A 19428-nucleotide genomic window follows, 5' to 3' on the forward strand; every position below is an offset into this window, starting at 1 on the left:
GAGGGGGGTTCATTTTTTGTCGAATAGCCAGGTTTTAAGTTCTTTTCTGAAGGAGATGTGGTTCTGATTAAGGCGGAGGTGAGTGGGGAGTGAGTTCCAGGTCTTGGCCACCAGGAAGGAGAAGGATCTGCCACCCATAGTGAGTGGCCTGACTGGTATTTAACTCTTTCTGTCGTTGCATCCAGATGTATAACATCACAAATAACATTTCACCTACAGCAAGCCAGCACTATTGACTTTGCTCATGGATGTTTGATGTATAAGATAAATAAGCAACAACTACGACTTCGTTGTACAGAATATTGAAATTGTGTCAGTTTTGAAATGATGAGGCTGTGAAAGAACTATAACGAGTCTCGTTACCTCAAAGACAGTGAAGGGTGGTACTGTTGCAGAATTAAGATTTTTTTCACCCTGAGGGTGAGGGCATCAATGGAGAGCCCGATAGGGACCCGTCTCAGCACCTGCTCTTTGGAACTGTTGGTGCTGAGCACTGGCAGGACCTGGCCCACTTAAAGCTCTGTTTATATGTAAAGCAGTAGCGGACCCCCTGAGTAGGCCTTGCAGAAAACCCAGGGGTCCTCTCACCACAGGTTAAGACCCACTGGCCTAGAGCAGTTTAGAAGCTTGCAAGTGTAATGAGCCTAGAAAAAGAAGTGGGAATTGGTAAGGGCAACATAATAACGTGAGGAAATAGGCCCTGTCATGCAAAAGTTTTGGCTAGTCACAGGCTTTAAAGCACCTTATTCAACTTTATCTTTTTTAGGATGTAGATACATTTCCAGGTTAGTGCTTACCGTGAGCCAGGCATTAGAAACCACTCAGAAGGAAAGGGAGCGAACAGATGGAGAGTGCAAGGCTGATTCATAGACTGAATATCAATCTGAAACAAGTGCCTCCAAATCGAATTTGCAAGTATTTCTAACTTCAAAACTAAAGAAATGCCGCAATACAGCGAAATAGCTTCACCCCATTCCAGTCCATGAAAAAAGGAGTTTTGAGATGCTCTCCGTTTACATTTTTATTTTTACACCATAATTCCGATACTCAATCTCTGTATCTCCTCTCGATCTGTTCATATGTTGCCCCCGGTGCACACCCTGCCACTCCGATCTCCCCATTTATTTCAATTACATTTTTTTCTTTATTGAGACTGGCAGCAGAAATCTGCTACCGGTCAATCCCTCCTCTTTTTTGTGCCACGGTGACCCTTCCTTCTTTATATTTTATTTGTAATTGATCATTCTAAAATAGCCGTCTGCCATTTGGAACAACAAATTGAAAAAGCAAATAGGCAGCAGGTGTAACGACGAATGTCATACATGAACACGCGCAGAGTCAGAACGGAAACCAACAGCAGTGCTGACAAAATGTTTGAACCAACCCTGAATTAATCTCTCTCTCTCTCTCTCTCTCTCTCTCTCTCTCTCCCCTCCCCCTACACACAAACACAAAACTCATTCTCCTGAACCCACAACTGATGCACAAAGTAAATGTGAGTTATTGCTCCTTTTTTTGTTCAACAAACATGAAGAGTTTTGGGTCATTCTGGGTCATTCAATTTGGATATCTCATTTTTTAAGGTCCTCTCCTGTGTATTACTAACCCAAACCACAATTGTTGGCAGGGCCATATCTGGTAACCCACTTTATAGGCCTGTGCCACACATTTAGTTATATGTTCCATGGATGAAATGTAGATTCCTTTATAAAAGAAGGGCTAGTAATAAACGCACTCGCTCACATTGGTCAGTCTTTCAGCATTTACAGGTGTTCACCAGTGCTCAGGGTCACACTTAGGCACAGATTTACATAGATTTGGAGTCGGGTTTCCATTACATTTATAACCAAGGCCTGGCTCAAAATCCAGGTTGGTATTTACAAACTAATGCAACTGACGATATATGTTGGTTTGTATCCAAAAGTAAAACAACACAGTGCAATACGCTGCCTTGCATAAATTTGCACCAATGGGACAGTCCATGGGTGGTGCACGGGCATTCCCATGCAAACATGCTTGGTTTTTAACTCAAATCCCTGTCTACAAAGAATTATAGACAGGGATTTGAAAGTCACTGGAAGCCCAGAACCACAGGATGTTCTTCGCCCCTCATGTTGACTTTATTGCTGTCCCCCTCTTTAAAAAAAAAGTGCTTTGATGTGGGCTGTGCAGGCCGCATCATATAGTGCTATGGCAAGATAGAGGATGGAACAAGCATTCTAATACCATTGGATCATGAGAAAAAATAATAAAAAAGAGCAGCGATGAGGGAGGTAGTGGGGTGACGACTCAAACAGTGAGGCAGGAGGGGATGGGGAGATGGACAAGCAATGACGGGAGAGGGCAGGAGGGAGCAACAATGAAGGGGGAAAAATACTTTAATTAAAGCAGGATCAGCAACAAAAATGAAAGTATCATCGATGGAATGTGGCTGGTGAGCACTTGTATTGTATTGCATTGTAATTGCATTTATATAGCGCTTACTACCCCTTACGAGGCATCAAATCACCTTTTTTGGCAAGTAGCATGCTACTCCAGAACCCATAAAGTATTAGTGGTGCATTAGTAGAGTGAAATACAAAAGTAATTTGAGTGGTGGGTGTGTTAGTCTGTTATTTGGATTGAGAGGATAATTGAGGGGTAGAAGAGGGAGAAGGTTTGCATTTATATAGCGCTTTCTACACCTGATGAGGCGTTGAAGCGCTTTTCTTTCTGTAGCACACTACTCTGTAACCCAAACAGGATTAGTGGGGAATTAGCATAGGGAAATAAGAAAATGATTTGAGTGATGGACCTGTTAGACAGTTATTTGAAATGAAAAGGAGTAGTGGAGGGATAGAAGAGGGAACGGTCTAGAAAAACAAAATTGGAGTTCATAGCAGTGTGTGAGGGGGTTAGGATGAGTGAAAGGGAGATGGAGGGAAAGAGTCAGAAGGAAGGGTTTAGAAGAACAAGTTACTTACCTTTGGTAACGATTCATCTGGAAGAGGCATATGTTAGTTGTAGACTCCCCACTATATAAAACTGCACACAAAAACCCAGAAAGAATCGCAGTGTTAGGCTGGTTTACAATATTGAACATGAGGAAATACATTGCATTGACAACCACATTAAAAGGACTACTTTTGCCATGGACACGGAGGGGCAGGCATACCTTACCTTGATGACACCAAGACTCAGCCAGGCTCCTTTGAAGAGATTCAAGGTAAGCAACAAAGGTGCATAAAAACACTCCACCAGTGAACGTGGAAAAGGTACGAAAGTGTCCAGACAGGAGAAATTTGAAGTAATAGAGTCCCACCCTATGAAATGAGAGACAACAAGGTGAGGCACTAACAGTTCAATAATTTCTCAAAGAAGAAATGAGTGAGTAAATGGGAAGCCATGGGGTGGGCTGAAAAACAAAGATTAAACTCAACGGGCCTCATTTATGACTTTTTGCCGTAGGGAAGCGCAGCAGGCCTTCCTGCTGCGCTTCCCTACGGCAAAAGAAAAAGGCAGAAATGTGCTGTATCTATAAGATACGGCGCATTCCTGTCCTTTTCCCCTCCGCCGGCGCACAATGGGCTGCCTGCGCCAGCGCAGGCACCCTTGCACAATGGTGCAAGGGTGCCTGCGTTGCGGGGAAGATTATTTTTGTACAGGAAGGGAAACCTTTCTGTACAAAAATAATCACAAGAGGCTTTTCCTCTTTCTATGTGTGCTGTAGAATGCAGCACACATAGAAAAAGGAAATACTAGGAGAAATAAAGACATTTCTTCCTGTTGCGCCTCCCTTACGCTTCCCCTGGGGAGGCGTAAGCTTTTGGCACTGCTTCAGAGTTACGATTTCTCGTAAATCTGGGGCAGTGTCAAAAGGCCATGGATGTTGCTGGGAACGCCCCCAGCAACACCCATTGCACGCCCCTTTAACGCAGTACACTGCGTTAAAGGGACTGATATTTATCAGGCAGCAGTACGCCACAAAAACTGGCGTACTGCTGCCTGATAAATACCACGCTGGCTTCTGCGCCACAGAACTTCATGAAAAGTGAAGTTCCGATGGCGCAAGGGGCCTCATAAATGAGGCCCCTGGTGTCTCTCCAAAACAGCGCATGCCCTGTTCAGCCGAGACCTAAAAAAAGGAAAAAGTAACTATTGCCACAAGAGTCCTTGCCACTTAAGGGAACTACTTTACATGTGAATGTGTTCGTACTGTGAAATGGAAGAATGCTTTACTAATGTGAAGACCGTTGGTCCATGCTGTATGCCGTATTGGATAGAAGACGAATGTCAATGTCACAGTACCAGACCAGCGGATCATGCCATACACTGGCTGAAGCACCTATTAGAAATTACAATATAATGCATATCATTTTAGTAAAACCTTATTATATTAGTTAACATCAGACATAATATTAATAAATAGTTCATAAACAAACCAACTATTATAAATGTGCATAAACGCCAATTGAAGAAAGGCTAATTGGTGTTAAAATAACAGGTAAGAATTGGTGTTCGAGTATATGAACAACAAGGCAAGCTGATGTTATTGAAGAGATCCTCGCCGTAAATCTAAATTCAACTGAAGATGTAAAAGTGCCAAAAAGAGAAATATGTAAACTGCCACACTTTCGTGTTAAAAGTGCAGAGTTTTCCCTCGACGACTCTCCCAATTACGGAAAACCCCACTGCTAAAAACTGGTAACATTGCACTTGCCCGCTCAAAATGTGCAAATGGTTATAAAACTATTAATGCACAGCATTTTTCCTGAGAAGCTCTTTTAAAATGTTTCTCAGTCAAGCACGAGCCACTACGGATCCAAAAGACATATTTATTAGCAGCAGAGGCAAATTACAAAGGAGAATGGAAAGAAAATGTTTCCAGACAGCAATATAAAGATCACTAAAATAAGACTTTATCTAACAACAATGCACCATAGCACTTTTGACTGGAAAATGGGCTACCATTTTGAGCAATTGTGTGTTTCAAATTCCATTTCCTTCCAGTATTTGGCATAAAAACCGATGTATTAGAGAGTCATAATATATAAATGTAATAACATGAACATATAGATCAATACGGAGGCACAGAAAAATACACGAGGAGAAAACATGGAAATTGTTTTATAACATCATTTTTAAGCGACATGAATGATTGAATTGTATATTTATTTTCAAATGTATTATTCACCGAATTGAAAAAGCTCACTAGAGTGAAACATTTGAATGAAGGTGGAAATAAATAAATGGCACTATGGAAATTGAATTTCTGGGGCAAACGAGTGAGTTATTTGAAAAACTGTAACTGTAAAAAAGGGAAAAAATACAGCATTGTGTAAATACAGTAGTGACTATTGGTCAGAAAAAGTTGGTATTTATTGGAACAAAATATTCCAAACCATTGTTACAAAATATTCACAAGAATTTTTTAAATGCATTGCTACGATTTATTAAACCTTTGCAAGATAATGTCATCCATGATGATAGAAAATGACTTACCTCCCCAGTGGAACAAAATATTGCTCATTTCAGACAGCAAGGATAGTTAACATTCCAATTAGCCGCTGCGCCACATTGGCAGAAGATGTTGCTAGAAAATATTGCCACTCATTGCCAGAAAACATTGTTCTGTAGAGGCACTGTCCGCCAGTTTGTACCAGTCAATCAATCAATCATTTGTAAAGCGCACTACATACCCGCGAGGGGCTCAAGCTGCCGGGGCGGGGGGCTACTGATCGAGCAGCCAGGTCTTGAGTATCCTCCTGAAGGTCAGCAGGTCTTGGGTCTGTCGTAGGCTCAGTGGGAGGGTGTTCCATATCTTGGCGGCGAGGTGGGAGAAGGATCTCCCACCGGTGGTTGTTCTTCGGATGCGCGGGACGGTGGCGAGTGAGAGGTCGGCGGAGTGTAGCTGGCGGTTGGGGATGTAGAAGGAGAGCCATCTGTTGAGGTAGGCTGGGCCAGTCTTGTGGAGTGCCTTGTCTGCGTGGGTGAGGAGCTTGAAGGATATCCTCTTGTTCACGGGGAGCCAGTGCAGGTTTCTGGGGGGTGATGTGGCTGTGGCATGGTATGTCGAGTATCAGTCATGCCGAGGTGTTTTGGATGCTTTGCAGTCGTTTGATGAGCTTGGTTGGGGCTCCCGCGTAGAGGGCATTTCCGTAGTCGGGTCTGCTGCTGACGAGGGCCTGGGTGACTGTCTTTCTTGTATCTGTCTGTATCCATCAGTAGATTTTGCAGAGCATGCGGAGGGTGTTGAAGCAGGAGGAGGAGACGGCGTTGACTTGCTTGGTCATTGAGAACGTTGAGTCGAGGATGATTCTCAGGTTGCGTGCGTGATCGGTGGGTGTCAGGGCTGCCCCCAGTGCCGTTGGCCACCAGGAGTCGTCCCAGGCTGAAAGGTTGGAGCCGAGGATGAGGACCTCCGTCTTGTCCGAGTTCAGTTTCAGACGGCTGGTCTTCATCCTGTCGGGGACTGCCTTCATTCCTTCGTGGAGGTTGGCCTTGGCAGTGATGGGGTCCTTGGTGAGGGAGAGGATCAGCTGAGTGTCGTCGGCGTAGGTAAATATGATGAGGTCGTGCTGTTGGGCTACGTGTGCGAGCGGGGCCATGTAAATGTTGAACAGCGTTGGGCTGAGGGAGAATCCCTGGGGTACGCCGCAGATGATCTTGGAGGCTTTGGAACTTAATGGGGGGAGGCGGAAGCTCTGGTTCTGCCGGAGAGGAAGGAGGTGTTCCAATCCAGAGCCTTGCCTTGGATCCCTGCAGCGTGGAGGAGTGCACGTAGTGCGCGGTGCAAGACGGTGTCGAAGGCGGCAGAGAGGTCTAGGAGGATGAGTGCTGCGGTCTCCGTTGTCCAGCAGGGTCCTGATGTCATCGGTGGCGGCAATGAGGGCAGTCTCGGTGCTGTGGTTGCTGCGGAACCCTGACTGGGAAGGGTCCAGGATTCTGTTCTCTTTGAGGTATCGAGTTACCTGTCTGTTGACGGTTTTCTCGATGACCTTGGCCAAGAAGGGGAGCAGAGAGATGGGCCGAAAGTTCTTGAGGTCTCTTGGGTCTGCCTTAGGTTTTTTGAGTAGGGCGTTGCTCTCGGCATGTTTCCAGATCTCTGGGAAGGTCGCGGTCTCAAGGGAGAGATTGATGACGTTGTGCAGGTGGGGTGCGATAGAGCTACTTGCTTGCTTGCTCGGATGGAGAGCCGGAGTGGATTGAGCGCATGGTCTTGATGGTGTCATCGATGCTCTAGCTGGCCCAGGCTATCAGGGGGTCGTGGTCGATGGAGTACGGAGGGTCTGTTGTGTTGTTGTCTGTTGGGGCTTTCTGGGTGTTGAAGCTGTCGTGGATGTCTGCTATCTTGTGGTGGAAGAAGGTGGCGAGGGAGTGGCTGAGGGCTTGCGACAGCGGGATGTCGTTGGTGTTGGAGCTGGGGTCGGAGAGTTCCTTCACGATGTTGAAGAGTTCCTTGCTATTGTGTGCATTGTTGTCGAGGCGGTCTTTGAAGGAGGTTCTCTTGGCCACCCTGATGAGGTGGCGGTGGTTGCGGATGGCGTCCTTGTGTGCTGTGCGGCTGTCCGGAGTTTGTTCACTGTGGCATTTCTTCTCTAGTTTCCAGCAGGCTTGCTTGGAGGCTAGGAGTTCTGGTGTGAACCAGCTGGCCCTCTTGCTGGTTTCTCTGTGAGGGGGTTTCTTCAGCGGGGCGAGGGTGTTTGCGCAGTCCTCGATCCAGCGTCTGAGGCTGTGGGCAGCGTCGTATGTGTTGGAGGGTTCGGTGGGTGGGCTGAGAGCAAGGTTTGCGTGTAGTTGGTCTTCAGTGATTTTTCTCCAGCAGCGGCGAGGGGGTTCTGTTGGGTGTGGTGGTGTATGGTGGGTTTCTGGAAGGCGAAGTGGATGCAGCAGTGGTGTGGCTGCAATTTTGAAGATGCCCAAATCATTATTATTATATCGAACACATTCTAAAGTTCAATAGGTAATTCAAAGATCTATGTTTGTTACATACGTTGGTAATCCTCATCTTCCTTTTGTGAGTTGTTAGTGGTTTGTAACTTAGAGTTTTTACTTTAGAATAATTTTTATTTTCTTAGTTTGACCTATATTATAATTGCTCTCACAATAAACGTTTACTAGTAGACTGTTTAGGACGGTAAAGAGCGGGAATATCGACGGGAAAATATCGACTTACCTTATTATCGCCGCAGAAATATCGACAAGAAGAAATATCGATGTCAAAAATATAGTTTGACAAGAATATCGACAGACAGGTAAGTAATATCGACAACAATAATGTAGTTGTAATAAATATCGTTTACAAAAACATAGTTTACAAAAATATCGTTATTTAAATAATTATAAGTAATTTAGTGTGTTTAATGAGTATTGTTAGTTAAAATAGTATATTTTTTAGCATTTTATTAGTGAATAATGTATTTTATGTTGAATTTAGTGTTAAAAGTTCCGTAGCGGGTTGTGGGTTTATAGGGGAATAGGGTGGGAAGTAATTTAAATATAATAAAATAATTGATTAATGAAAGTGTTAAATTAATATAAATATTTTAATAATTATTAGTTAATTAATTTCAATTCGTTAATTGATAATTAATTATGGTAATTAATTATGTAAATTTTTAAATTAATTTTAGGGGTGTGTACTGGAATTTTAAATAGAAAATGTAGTGAAGTCATTACATTTTAATTGAATAATCAATTAATTAATGATTAATTAATTAAAATAAAATAAATATTTATTTTTAAACTTGTAAAAAAATGTGTTTGTGTTGTGGTGATTATAAGTCTATATGGTGTGAAAGCTGTCAAATAATTATTTATGTAAATATTTTGAAAATACAATACTAATCAATAATTAATTAGTAAATATTTAATGTAATTGAGTAATTAATTTTAGGTGTGTAGGTGTTTGTTAATAATAATATATTTTAATGTATATATTAAATAAGTTTATAAACTACATTAAATGTAATACTAAATTAGACAGATGGTTTATTTATTTTTTTAGTTCCTGCGCTTTCCCTACTGTTGTACTCACTGGAGTGGGAATAGTAATTTTTACCCCTACGCTATCCAATGCTTTCCCTACTGTAGCACCCTTTGGAGTGGGAATAGTAATTTTTACCCCTACGCTGTCAGCGCTTTCCCTACTGTTGCACCGTCTGGAGTGGGAATAGTAATTTTTACCCCTACGCTATCCAGCGCTTTCCCTACTGTTGCTCCCTTTGGAGTGGGAATAGTAATTTTTACCCCTACGCTATCCAACGCTTTCCCTACTGTTGAGTGGGAATAGTAATTTTTACCCCTACGCTATCCAACGCTTTCCCTACTGTTGCACCGTCTGGAGTGGGAATAGTAATTTTTACCCCTACGCTATCCAACGCTTTCCCTACTGTTGCACCCTCTGGAGTGGGAATAGTAATTTTTACCCCTACGCTATCCAGCGCTTTCCCTACTGTTGCACCCTTTGGAGTGGGAATAGTAATTTTTACCCCTATGCTATCCAACGCTTTCCCTACTGTTGCACCCTTTGGAGTGGGAGTAGTAATTTTTACCCCTACGCTATCCAACGCTTTCCCTACTGTTGCACCCTCTGGAGTGGGAATAGTAATTTTTACCCCTATGCTATCCAGCGCTTTCCCTACTGTTGCATCCTTTGGAGTGGGAATAGTAATTTTTACCCCTTCGCTATCAAATGTTTTAACTAATAATATTTTTAAAATTTAAATTAAATGTATGTATTATTGTTGTTATATAATTTTCTGTGTTAAATATATGTATATGTTCACAATTATTAAGTTTATAATGAAAAACTGTAGTTAATTTGTTATAAATAGTTAAAATATTAAAGTAATGTAATGTATTTTGTTAATAGTACTTATATTTATTATTTATTTAATGTAATTTTAATTAATTTAAAAAGTCGATATTTTTAACATCTATATTTATTACATCGATATTTTTGAGTCAATATTTATGTACTTACCTGTTTAGGTATAGGGTGTCGATATTTATGTGAACGATATTTATACAACTATATTTTTGTCAATGATATTTGTGTAATCGATATTTAAACACCCTACCGTTTAGGACATCCACCCCTATATTCTCCTATGGCAGTGTATTCACACACTTTAATAAAGCCTTCCTTAGGAGAATAAAAACTTTGCCCATTACAGAAGCAGTATTTTGATCGCTTACGCCAGGAAATAGTAACACATTTGCCATTAAACATGTTGCCACAAAAAGGTACCGTTTATTAACAGAAAATATTGTCCATTATTTCTACGAAATAGTGCTTGTAACTGCCACACAAATTTCCCATCATTGCCAAAAATTGGTAATCAATGTCACAGAATACCGCACATCAGCATAAGAAAATATTTCTCCCTTGTGTTATAAAATATAGTTGATCATTGTGTCCTTTTTTTAATGCGGCTTACTATGAACTGAATTGACTCAAGATACTTACAGCCACGTTAGATCACCCATCATCCCAAGGTTATGGTAGCAAGTGGGTTGTAAAGCATGCAGCGCTAAATAGCCATTTCACTTTAAGATACTTAGTAATCTCTTTTTTACAGGGCCATTTTTCAAAGCTACCCTGATGGTATTCAGATTTGGGGATCTCATCAAGCAAGTTGATCACTTTCTGCTATTGGGCTCTGAGGGTATGACTCAAAGTCAGTGTTAATAACCCCTTCCATGCGGCCGCGATTCTGCGCCTGTGCGGCAGAATCACGAGTGGGCGGATTTATGACGGCCCCCAGCCGTCATCAGCACACGAGCACCGTAGTGCATGACGGCTGGGGGCCGTCATCAGCATGCAAGGGGTTAAGGGTTTCGTGTCTATAGCGACATAGAAGAGTGAAAGGGTTAAAGATGTTGATGGTACACTTCGTTTTTTCTTGTTTGTTCTTGGGGAGGGCAGCGGGCCACACCCCGCCACTTGACGAGCTGTATCTTCATAGCTTTTCTGTAGCAAGTGACAATGTGTGGCAGAAACTATTGACATGAAGATTTTAGTATGTAGCACTAGATCTGTAGCTAAAAGCATGAGATATCATGCTAGCTAAGTGATTGTACTTCAGGTTGAGGGTCTTGAGTATGATCCCGGCATTAAGTCCAGATATACTTATGCTTTGCATCGGGTTTGTGTTGCTTTTGTAACGCAAACCGGATGTAAGGTATTACGCTAGGATTAACTATCCAATGCAAATCAGGATTTGTGTTGGATAGTTTTTGAAAGTAAAGCAAAGTTGTTCTTTTTGCCGATTTGTGTCATTATGCGTCAAGAGCATCATGGGTGTTACATGGACATTCCCATTCAACCACCCATTTGTTTCGAGTTTTGACGCAAATCCCTATCTTTCAAACATTATTAGTCAGGGCTATGAGCCAAAATCTTTCACCTCCGTGAGGTAGGCGTAGCAAGGAGATCGAACAAAGAGAACATTTCCATTTCTCTTAATTTTTCCTACATTGCATGCCTGCAGCATTGTACAGCAAATAAACCGAGCAGGAAAAGTGGAAAAGGATAGATTTTGTACTGGAAGGAACCCTTCCAGTACAAAAACTGTTCCTTGCAGAATGTACACACTCTTGCAGTATGGCACAAGGGTGTGTGCATTGGCACTTGGCAGCCTAAAGTATGCCAGCGCAGGAAGACAGGAAAAAAAATGCCATATCTTAGCAGACATGAAGCTGTTATGCCCTTTCCCTTTCGGCAACGCAAGCTGCGCTACATTACATGTATTTTTCTTAGATCTGGGCCTTAGTGTTTAATATTAGACCTAAGGAGCTACAAAACACACTGCAGCATTGGCGCCAAGCAAATTTGCACTAACACACGCACCAGCAGTTGTAAATATTGGGTTGTGCACTGGTGGGTGCAATTGTTGGTGTAACAGTTGTTGCATTAGTACTTCACCATGCTGTGTTGGTGAGCTGACCAGAAGACAAAGGACACATACTAGGGTGGTTTACCCTAAATATTGCTTTATTGGGTATCAAGTGAGATTTCAGCCCATACCAAGTTTAGAACCAGTAATTGTGCCTTTACTTGATGATTAATTTAGCAAGATGACCAAGGTGTGGCATTCACCCTGATATTGCTAGATCTGTTGCCCACTTTTGACCGTTATAAAAGTTTGGGCATCTACAGGAAATTCAGACTCCTTCCTCTGCTCCCATGCCTGGCCTTCAAACGCCCACTTCGCCCTTGGCCTCTTTATGTCCGCCACCCCCGGCCCGTATCAGTTCCCCCGTCACGGCCTCTGCCTATCTTCTGAATACCCACTCTGCTGTTAAGCATCAAGTAGAGATATTTGATTTCTTGGACTCCACCGGGCCAGATTTCTTGTTTCTTACTGAAACCTGGCTAACCTCTGATTCTCTGCCTGATGTTTTGATGGCTCTCCCAGACCCGTATTATATTCTCCGGTCGGACCGCCCAGGAGGGAAGATGGGGGGTGGAGTGGCCATGATAATCCGGTCTAACCTTCAATTCCAACTTCTTCCTCACTCACCTATCTCGGTAGTTGACTCTTTGGTGGTTCGTTCCATTAATCTTGCGACTCTGCTTACTTGCGCGCTCTTCTACCGGCCCCCTCAAGCGATACCTCAATTTATCCTGGCTATACAGGAATTGCTTGCCACTCTTGTGGTTAACAACTCAGCGGTCCTACTCCTAGGAGATTTTAATTTTTGGCCTGGAGACCCGCTCGAGGACTCCATGTCCAAGGATTTTTCAGACACCCTCCACTGTATGAATTTTACTTCGCATATTTCACTCCCTACCCACCCACATTCACGGCCATATTCTCGATCAAGTTTGGCCCACCAATCAGTTGATTTCTATACTGACTATCTCCCCTTGTGCTTGGTCGGATCATTCCTTGATCTCCTTCACTTTAGCCCTGGGGGTGGCCAATACCCCTCCCCCCTAAAAATATTTGGGCCCGAAATTGTAATTGGGTGGACCTAGCTGCTTTAGGCCACTCTCTTTCTTCTTCTGCTCCAGCCCTGACAGACTTCTCCCCTAACATCCAGGTGTCCACCATTAACAGCTGGCTCTCGACAGCTTGTGATCGAGTGGCCCCCCTCAAATGGGTGAGAACGCGTCGACCCTTCGACGCAAACAGGTGGTTCACTGACGCTCTTAAATCCCAGAAACTGGCGCTCAGGCAGGCCGAACGCGGCTGGCGCTGTAGATACTGTCCGGATCTGAAGGCACAATATCTGATCCTTCTCCGGGCCTATAAGAAAGCTATACTTGCAGCGAAATCGGAGTATTATTCCCAGAAAATCCACCTGGCTGCAAATAAAACTAAAGAGATCTTTACGATCGTACATGAGCTGGCGGCCTCTGATAGAGTTACCTCCAGGCCCACTCCCTCGCAGTCCCTATGTAACGCCCTTAACAACTTTTTTACTGAGAAGATAGCAATCATTGAGCGGAACATACCCTCCCCCTTTCCTTTTCCTGCCCAGTACCTCCGCCGACTCTTGTGACTCTTGACCACTTTCCCTTGATCTCTAAGGAGACCTTTCTCACTTTGTTAAGGAAAGCGAAGTCGGGCTCTCCCGCCGACCACTGCCCTGCTCACATTCTCAGAGAGCTCTTCTCCCGTTGCCCAAACCCCCCCATTACCCTGCTCAACACCTCTATTGCTCAGGGAGTGGTTCCTGACCTGTTCAAATCAGCCATGGTTATCCCCATTCTTAAGAAGTTGGGCGCGGACCCCACTCTTCCTTCCAACTTCAGACCCATCTCCTTGCTCCCGCTGCTGAGCAAAATTATAGAGAGCCATATCACCTCCTGTCTCTCCACGTATATTGAGGATAACCATCTTCTGGCTGCCCATCAGGCAGGGTTTCAACCTGCACACTCCACGGAGTCTGTGGTTCTCTCGGTGGTGGATGAGCTCAGGAGAAGCGCCGACATCAACTCCCCACAGGCTTTGGTCCTCCTTGATCTATCCGCCGCCTTCGATACGGTCAATCATTCCATTCTTCTCGACCGTGTCGAGGGCGCCGGCGTGCAGGGATTGGCCCTAGCCTGGCTCACTTCCTTTTTGAAAGGCCGCACTCAGGCTGTCCGGTTGAAGGGTTTTTCCGCCCCCACCTACTCAGTCTCCTGCGGGGTGACCCAAGGTTCATCCCTTTCCCCCCTTCTTTTTAACCTCTACATCCACCCCCTTATTGTTTCTTTACAGGAAATGGAGGTCACGGTGTTCAATTTCGCCGATGACCTCCAGTTGATCTTTGACCTTTCTCCTTCCCCGACTCTATCTCCAATTTCCATTCCACCTTGACATTAGTTTATAATTGGATGAACTTCCACCAATTAAAGCTTAACCCCGATAAGACGGAGCTGGTTCTTATTGGTGGCCCTTCCAACCCATGGACCTCTGCCTTTTGGCCGCCGCTCTAGGCCCCTCCCCTATTCCCTCTGCTTCCGTGAAGACTCTGGGGATCAAGATCAGCCAAGATCTTTCCATGCGCTCTCAGATTAGCTCAGTTGTCTCATCCTGCTTTCTTAGAACCATTCGTAAAATGTCTCGCTTTTTTCTGTTGATGCGCTCAAACTCATCGTCCTGGCGATGATCTCACCCCGCCTAGACTACGGCAACGCTTTGTACATTGGCATTCCCGCGTACGAGCGCCGCCGTCTGCAGCTTATACAAAACCAAGCTGCCCGCCTTATTTTCAGGCTTCCAAAGTCACACCACATTACCCCCTGGTTAAAATCCCTCCATTTGCTCCCCATCCTGGAACGGTCTCTTTTCAAGATGGGCTGTCTGACCTTCATGTCACTGGCTGGCACATCCCCTGTTATCATTAACACAAAGATCAACGCCTATGTTCCTGGCAGAAGCCTTCGTTCTTCTTCCCATCACCTGCTTAATGTTCCCCGGTTTCGCAGGAAAAAGCACGGCGGATCCAGATTTTCTACTCTCGCCCCCCTTTTCTGGAATGCTCTTCTGCTTGCTATTAGATCTATTCCAAGATACCTTGACTTTCGTACAGCTCTCAAGACCCATCTGTTCTCCCTAGCTTATACTCCTTAAACATTCTCCATGCTTCCCTCCGGATAAGCTTTTCTGTAGCGCCAAGAAACCGCCTGGTAGTAGAGCGCTTAATAAATCCTTTTCACCTTCAACTTCAACGTTCGACCACAAAATATTGATTGACCGCGTTGAAGAAGCAGAACTGCAAGGAGTTCCTTGGATTGGATCAGGTAATTTCTTCTGGAAAGCATGTAAACTGTGAAATTAGGTACATTTCTGCAAAGGCTATGTGTGGTCCTACCATGCTCATCCTTATTGCCACATTTATTCAATTTGTATGTGAAAATTCTAGACCATGAATTAGGTTCCAGAGAAAAAGGTTTCCAGTACATATAACTATGCTGATGATTTGCAGCTGCTACTCCAACATGATGGATTCCCTGCTTTACAGGTCGAATTTCAAAATATGATGCAATTCATTCCTGGATGGATGAGCATTAATCATCTAAAACTGAATACAGAGAAGACAGAGATTGTCATTCTGAATAATGAAACAATTGTATGATAATCAATCATACTGGCCTGCCAAATAAGTATAGTGCCTAAACCAACAGCAGCAGCAAAAAGACTGGATGTCATTGTTGATAGCAACTTAACAATGAAAACATAAGCTGGATCAGTGGTATCCAAATGTACAGTTCTATTGAAAATCTTGAGGAAGGTCGTACCGCCTCCAAGAAGAAAATCACCTGTAAAGCATATTCCTCATTGCTGAAACATATTAAAGAATTAGAACATGAGTACTTCACCTCTAACCATAAAGATACATTGGCCCGTCTAACCGCAGCTAAACTGCAATTTAACAAAAACTCCATTGAAAGTGCAAGTGACAGTCTTTTAAAAATGAACACCAAATATTATGGGGACTGTAGTAAAGCAGGAAAATGTCTAGCTCACTGCTTAAAAATTAGAAAAAACTAAAATCTAAAATTGAAATCATCAAAGATTAACAAGAAACAAGTCATCACACTGACCTGGAGATTTAAAAATGTTTTCTTGATTTCTACAAAAGTCTTTATAGTTCTGATCCCTCCCCTTCAGAAGATGCTTTAAATGCCTTTTTTGCCTCTAGCCTCAGAAATAATGATACAGCTGCTGGTTTTTCCTCACTAGAAGAAAAGGACCTCACAGTCACTGAGCTCATTCATGCCCTATTAAAAATACTTAAAGACAAGGGCCTCAGCCAAGATGGGTCTTCTGTGGAATTTTATTCTAAATTTGCAAGACTCATTCACAAACTTCTACTACTTTTTCAACATTTTCCTTCCATAGATAAGGCACAAGTGTCCTTTCATGAGGTGATGCTTTGTTTGATTCCAAAAAAAGACAAGGATTAAGCCCAATGTGGTCATAACAGACCCATCTTGCTCATTAATACACATTGCAGGATTTTCGCTAAGATGTTAGCTCTGCATTATAAACTTTATTGCACCAGAACTTATTGGTATGGAATAATCTGGCTTTGTCACAGGATGACATATTACTGATAACTCCAGAACCCTTTGAAACATTTTTCATATAGCTACCAAATGCATCTTCCTGTTGCATCCATTACCTTAAACGTGGAGAAAGCATTTGACCGGGTTAACTGGAATGATATGGTTAGTGAACTGAAATAGCATGGCTTCAGGTCAGAAATGTTAAAATACATAAATTAATTTTATTCCTCATCATCCACTTTTCTATACATTAAAGGACATCAATCCTTACTATTTTCACTTACATAGACTTACTTGGCAGGGTTGTCCTATTTCTCCATTATTATTGATCTTTTCTCTGGAATCAGTTTTTGAAACTTACGTAGATCTTGTATGTTCCTAGGCTTTAAATATAAAGATACAGAGACCGAATTCACTGCATATGCCGATGATGTCCTTCTATTCGTTTCTGATCCTATACAATTATTTCAGATTTTTTTTATTTATTTGGGAATTTTTGTTGGTATCAAGCTATATTTAAACATTGACAAATCAGAGGTACTTCCCCTTAACATATACTGCCATAAGGCAATGTTTAAAGTAAGAGTGGGCGGAATTTGCGAAATTCACGTTCACAAACTATTATGAATATGCAGAAGTATCGCGAAGACGCAGAAGTTTTTTTCCCGCCCGTTCGCGGTATTTTCTGTGTGATCGCGCTGAAAATGTCTCGCCAACTTACCCATGCGGTCGTTCATGGGCGTGGCCATCTTGTTTTCACTTGTCCCGCCCGCTCGCAATGCTTACTTCCTGTTCCGTGTCTTGCAATGCATGCTCGCGCCCGTTCGCGTTACGTATTTCCTGTTCGGGAACGCTTATACGTGTTCGTGCCGCTTTTTGCGTGCTCAGGGAGAAAATATTGCGCAAACTTGCACACGTGATCGCAATGGGCGTGGCCATCTTGTTTTTCACTCCATTGATATGGTTCTGGGGCATGCTTTCAATCCTCCCTCTATCTTTCCAATCCTTTGTTTCAAGGCACTTTTTTAAAATCTTTTTTATTTATTATCTCTGACTATTTTCCTGCTTCCATAATTTTGGTTTTTGTCTACTTTTTGTGTGTTTTTAGCTACTTTTTCACTCTTTTTCTATTGCCTGCTCTTTTCATTTCTTTTACTTACTTTTTAATTTTATTACCTTTTCTTTCCCGCCCATCTCACTCTCTCTACCCCAGAACCATGTCCGAGGGTAGGGCTCGCCACAGGAGCCAGAGCCGTGACCACCTTCCTTGCGGAAGGCGGTGCTCACAAGGGCTGCAGGCACGGGCCTTATTTGGGGAGGTGGAGTTGGCTGCATTCGTTTTCTTTGTGCAGCGCCACCTCCCCTTAACCCTGGCAGCAGGTGGCAGGCCTGGGTCCGGGTCCGGGCTCCGGGAGCGTCGACAGCGGTGGAGGAAGGTGCGCCGGGCAGTGTTTCGCTGCTTAGGGGTCCGGCGAACCCAGAACCAGTTGGCGCACCGGTGGTCCGATATCCTGGACCGGAAGCAGGACCTGCTGGACCTGCTAGGAGTGGAGGTCCCGGGTCTTGGTGAGTAACTATTTAATTATTACTACTTTGTGTCTGTTCTTCTGCTCTGTGTTATATATATTGCGAATTGCGAATATCTTTTTTTCCCCAACCAGCTAGAATGCTGCTGCTTACATTACAGGTAAATTACGTTAAAAGTCTTCTGTGATTGTTATGAAATAGGTGCTCTTCTGCGCTACTAATCTTACTTGTTTGAAACTTTGCATTTGCGCTCGCTTAGCGTGATTATGTAAGAGTTTATTTTAGAGAAATTAAGTAACGTAATGCTATACTGACTCTAGTCCTTACTTTGTCCTGTCACTAAGAGATAGGGGCGGATTGATACTTAGGTATAGTTACTTTGTATGAGTTTGTAATTTTTTAGTGGTATATCTGATGCCCCCTCTGTTACGTCACTTGCTGCTAGTACCCCAGTCTTTATTAGAACCTTTTGTAGTTTGTTCAATGAGTGGTAATAGGCTGAGCAGCACTAGCAGAAAATCAGCATTAATCAATCAACCAAAAATTTGGTGTATACAAAAATGTAGTCATGTGACCTCCATTTGACCATATGCATTGTTGAGGACTAAAAGAAGTAGAAATGCATACTTTAATGTACAATTAGCACGCATGGAATAGGTGGGCTAGGTCAGGTGGTACGTCTTACTTAGGCTTAGTTAGTATTCTGGAATCAGAATGGAAGAGTGGATTAGTGTTGATAAATAGTAAGTAGTCGATCTGCAAATCCCCTGATACTACTTGTTGACCAGATGAGATCGGTCAATTTAGTTATTGCAATTGTTGTTTACATAAGTTTTGACAGTTCTTTAAAAATATTTTATTTGTTTGACACCATTCATCAATGTTTGTCTCTTTCTTATATCTTTCCTGTTCAGCACCCAGGGGCAGGCAGACAGGGGTGCAGTCGGCAGTAGAACACCATCAGGAGGACACCAACGAGGGCTCTTCTGCTGGCCCTAGTAAGTCTTCTTGTTTTTTTATTAATAATTCTTATTCCATACCTTTTACTGCACCATATTTTTCCCGAACTATTGTTTTCGTTTCCTAATGCTATTTTTTACCAACAATTATCCTTCGATCTGTACTGTTTCGAAAATCTTCTTATCCCTGCCTCGGCTATGATGACTCTCTGTACTACTGCTATTAGTCTGTCTGTACTGTAGCAGCTAAGCTTGCCCAGTTGGCCAGTCTTTATTTAAAAGGTTTTAAATAAAACTCAGATTCGCCAGTAGCTCTAGCCTCTGAGTCCAGTCCTTTGGGTTGTCCTCTTGTACTACTTCTAGTCTTATCGATCTTGAGTCTTTGTTAATCTTGAGGCTTTTCAACAATTCCCACCAACAAATGCCCAACCAGATTTATTACTATTTTGATAG

The sequence above is a fragment of the Lissotriton vulgaris genome, chromosome 5 (genome assembly GCF_964263255.1).
Source record: "Lissotriton vulgaris chromosome 5, aLisVul1.2, whole genome shotgun sequence".
In the NCBI taxonomy this organism is placed as follows: Eukaryota; Metazoa; Chordata; class Amphibia; order Caudata; family Salamandridae; genus Lissotriton; species Lissotriton vulgaris.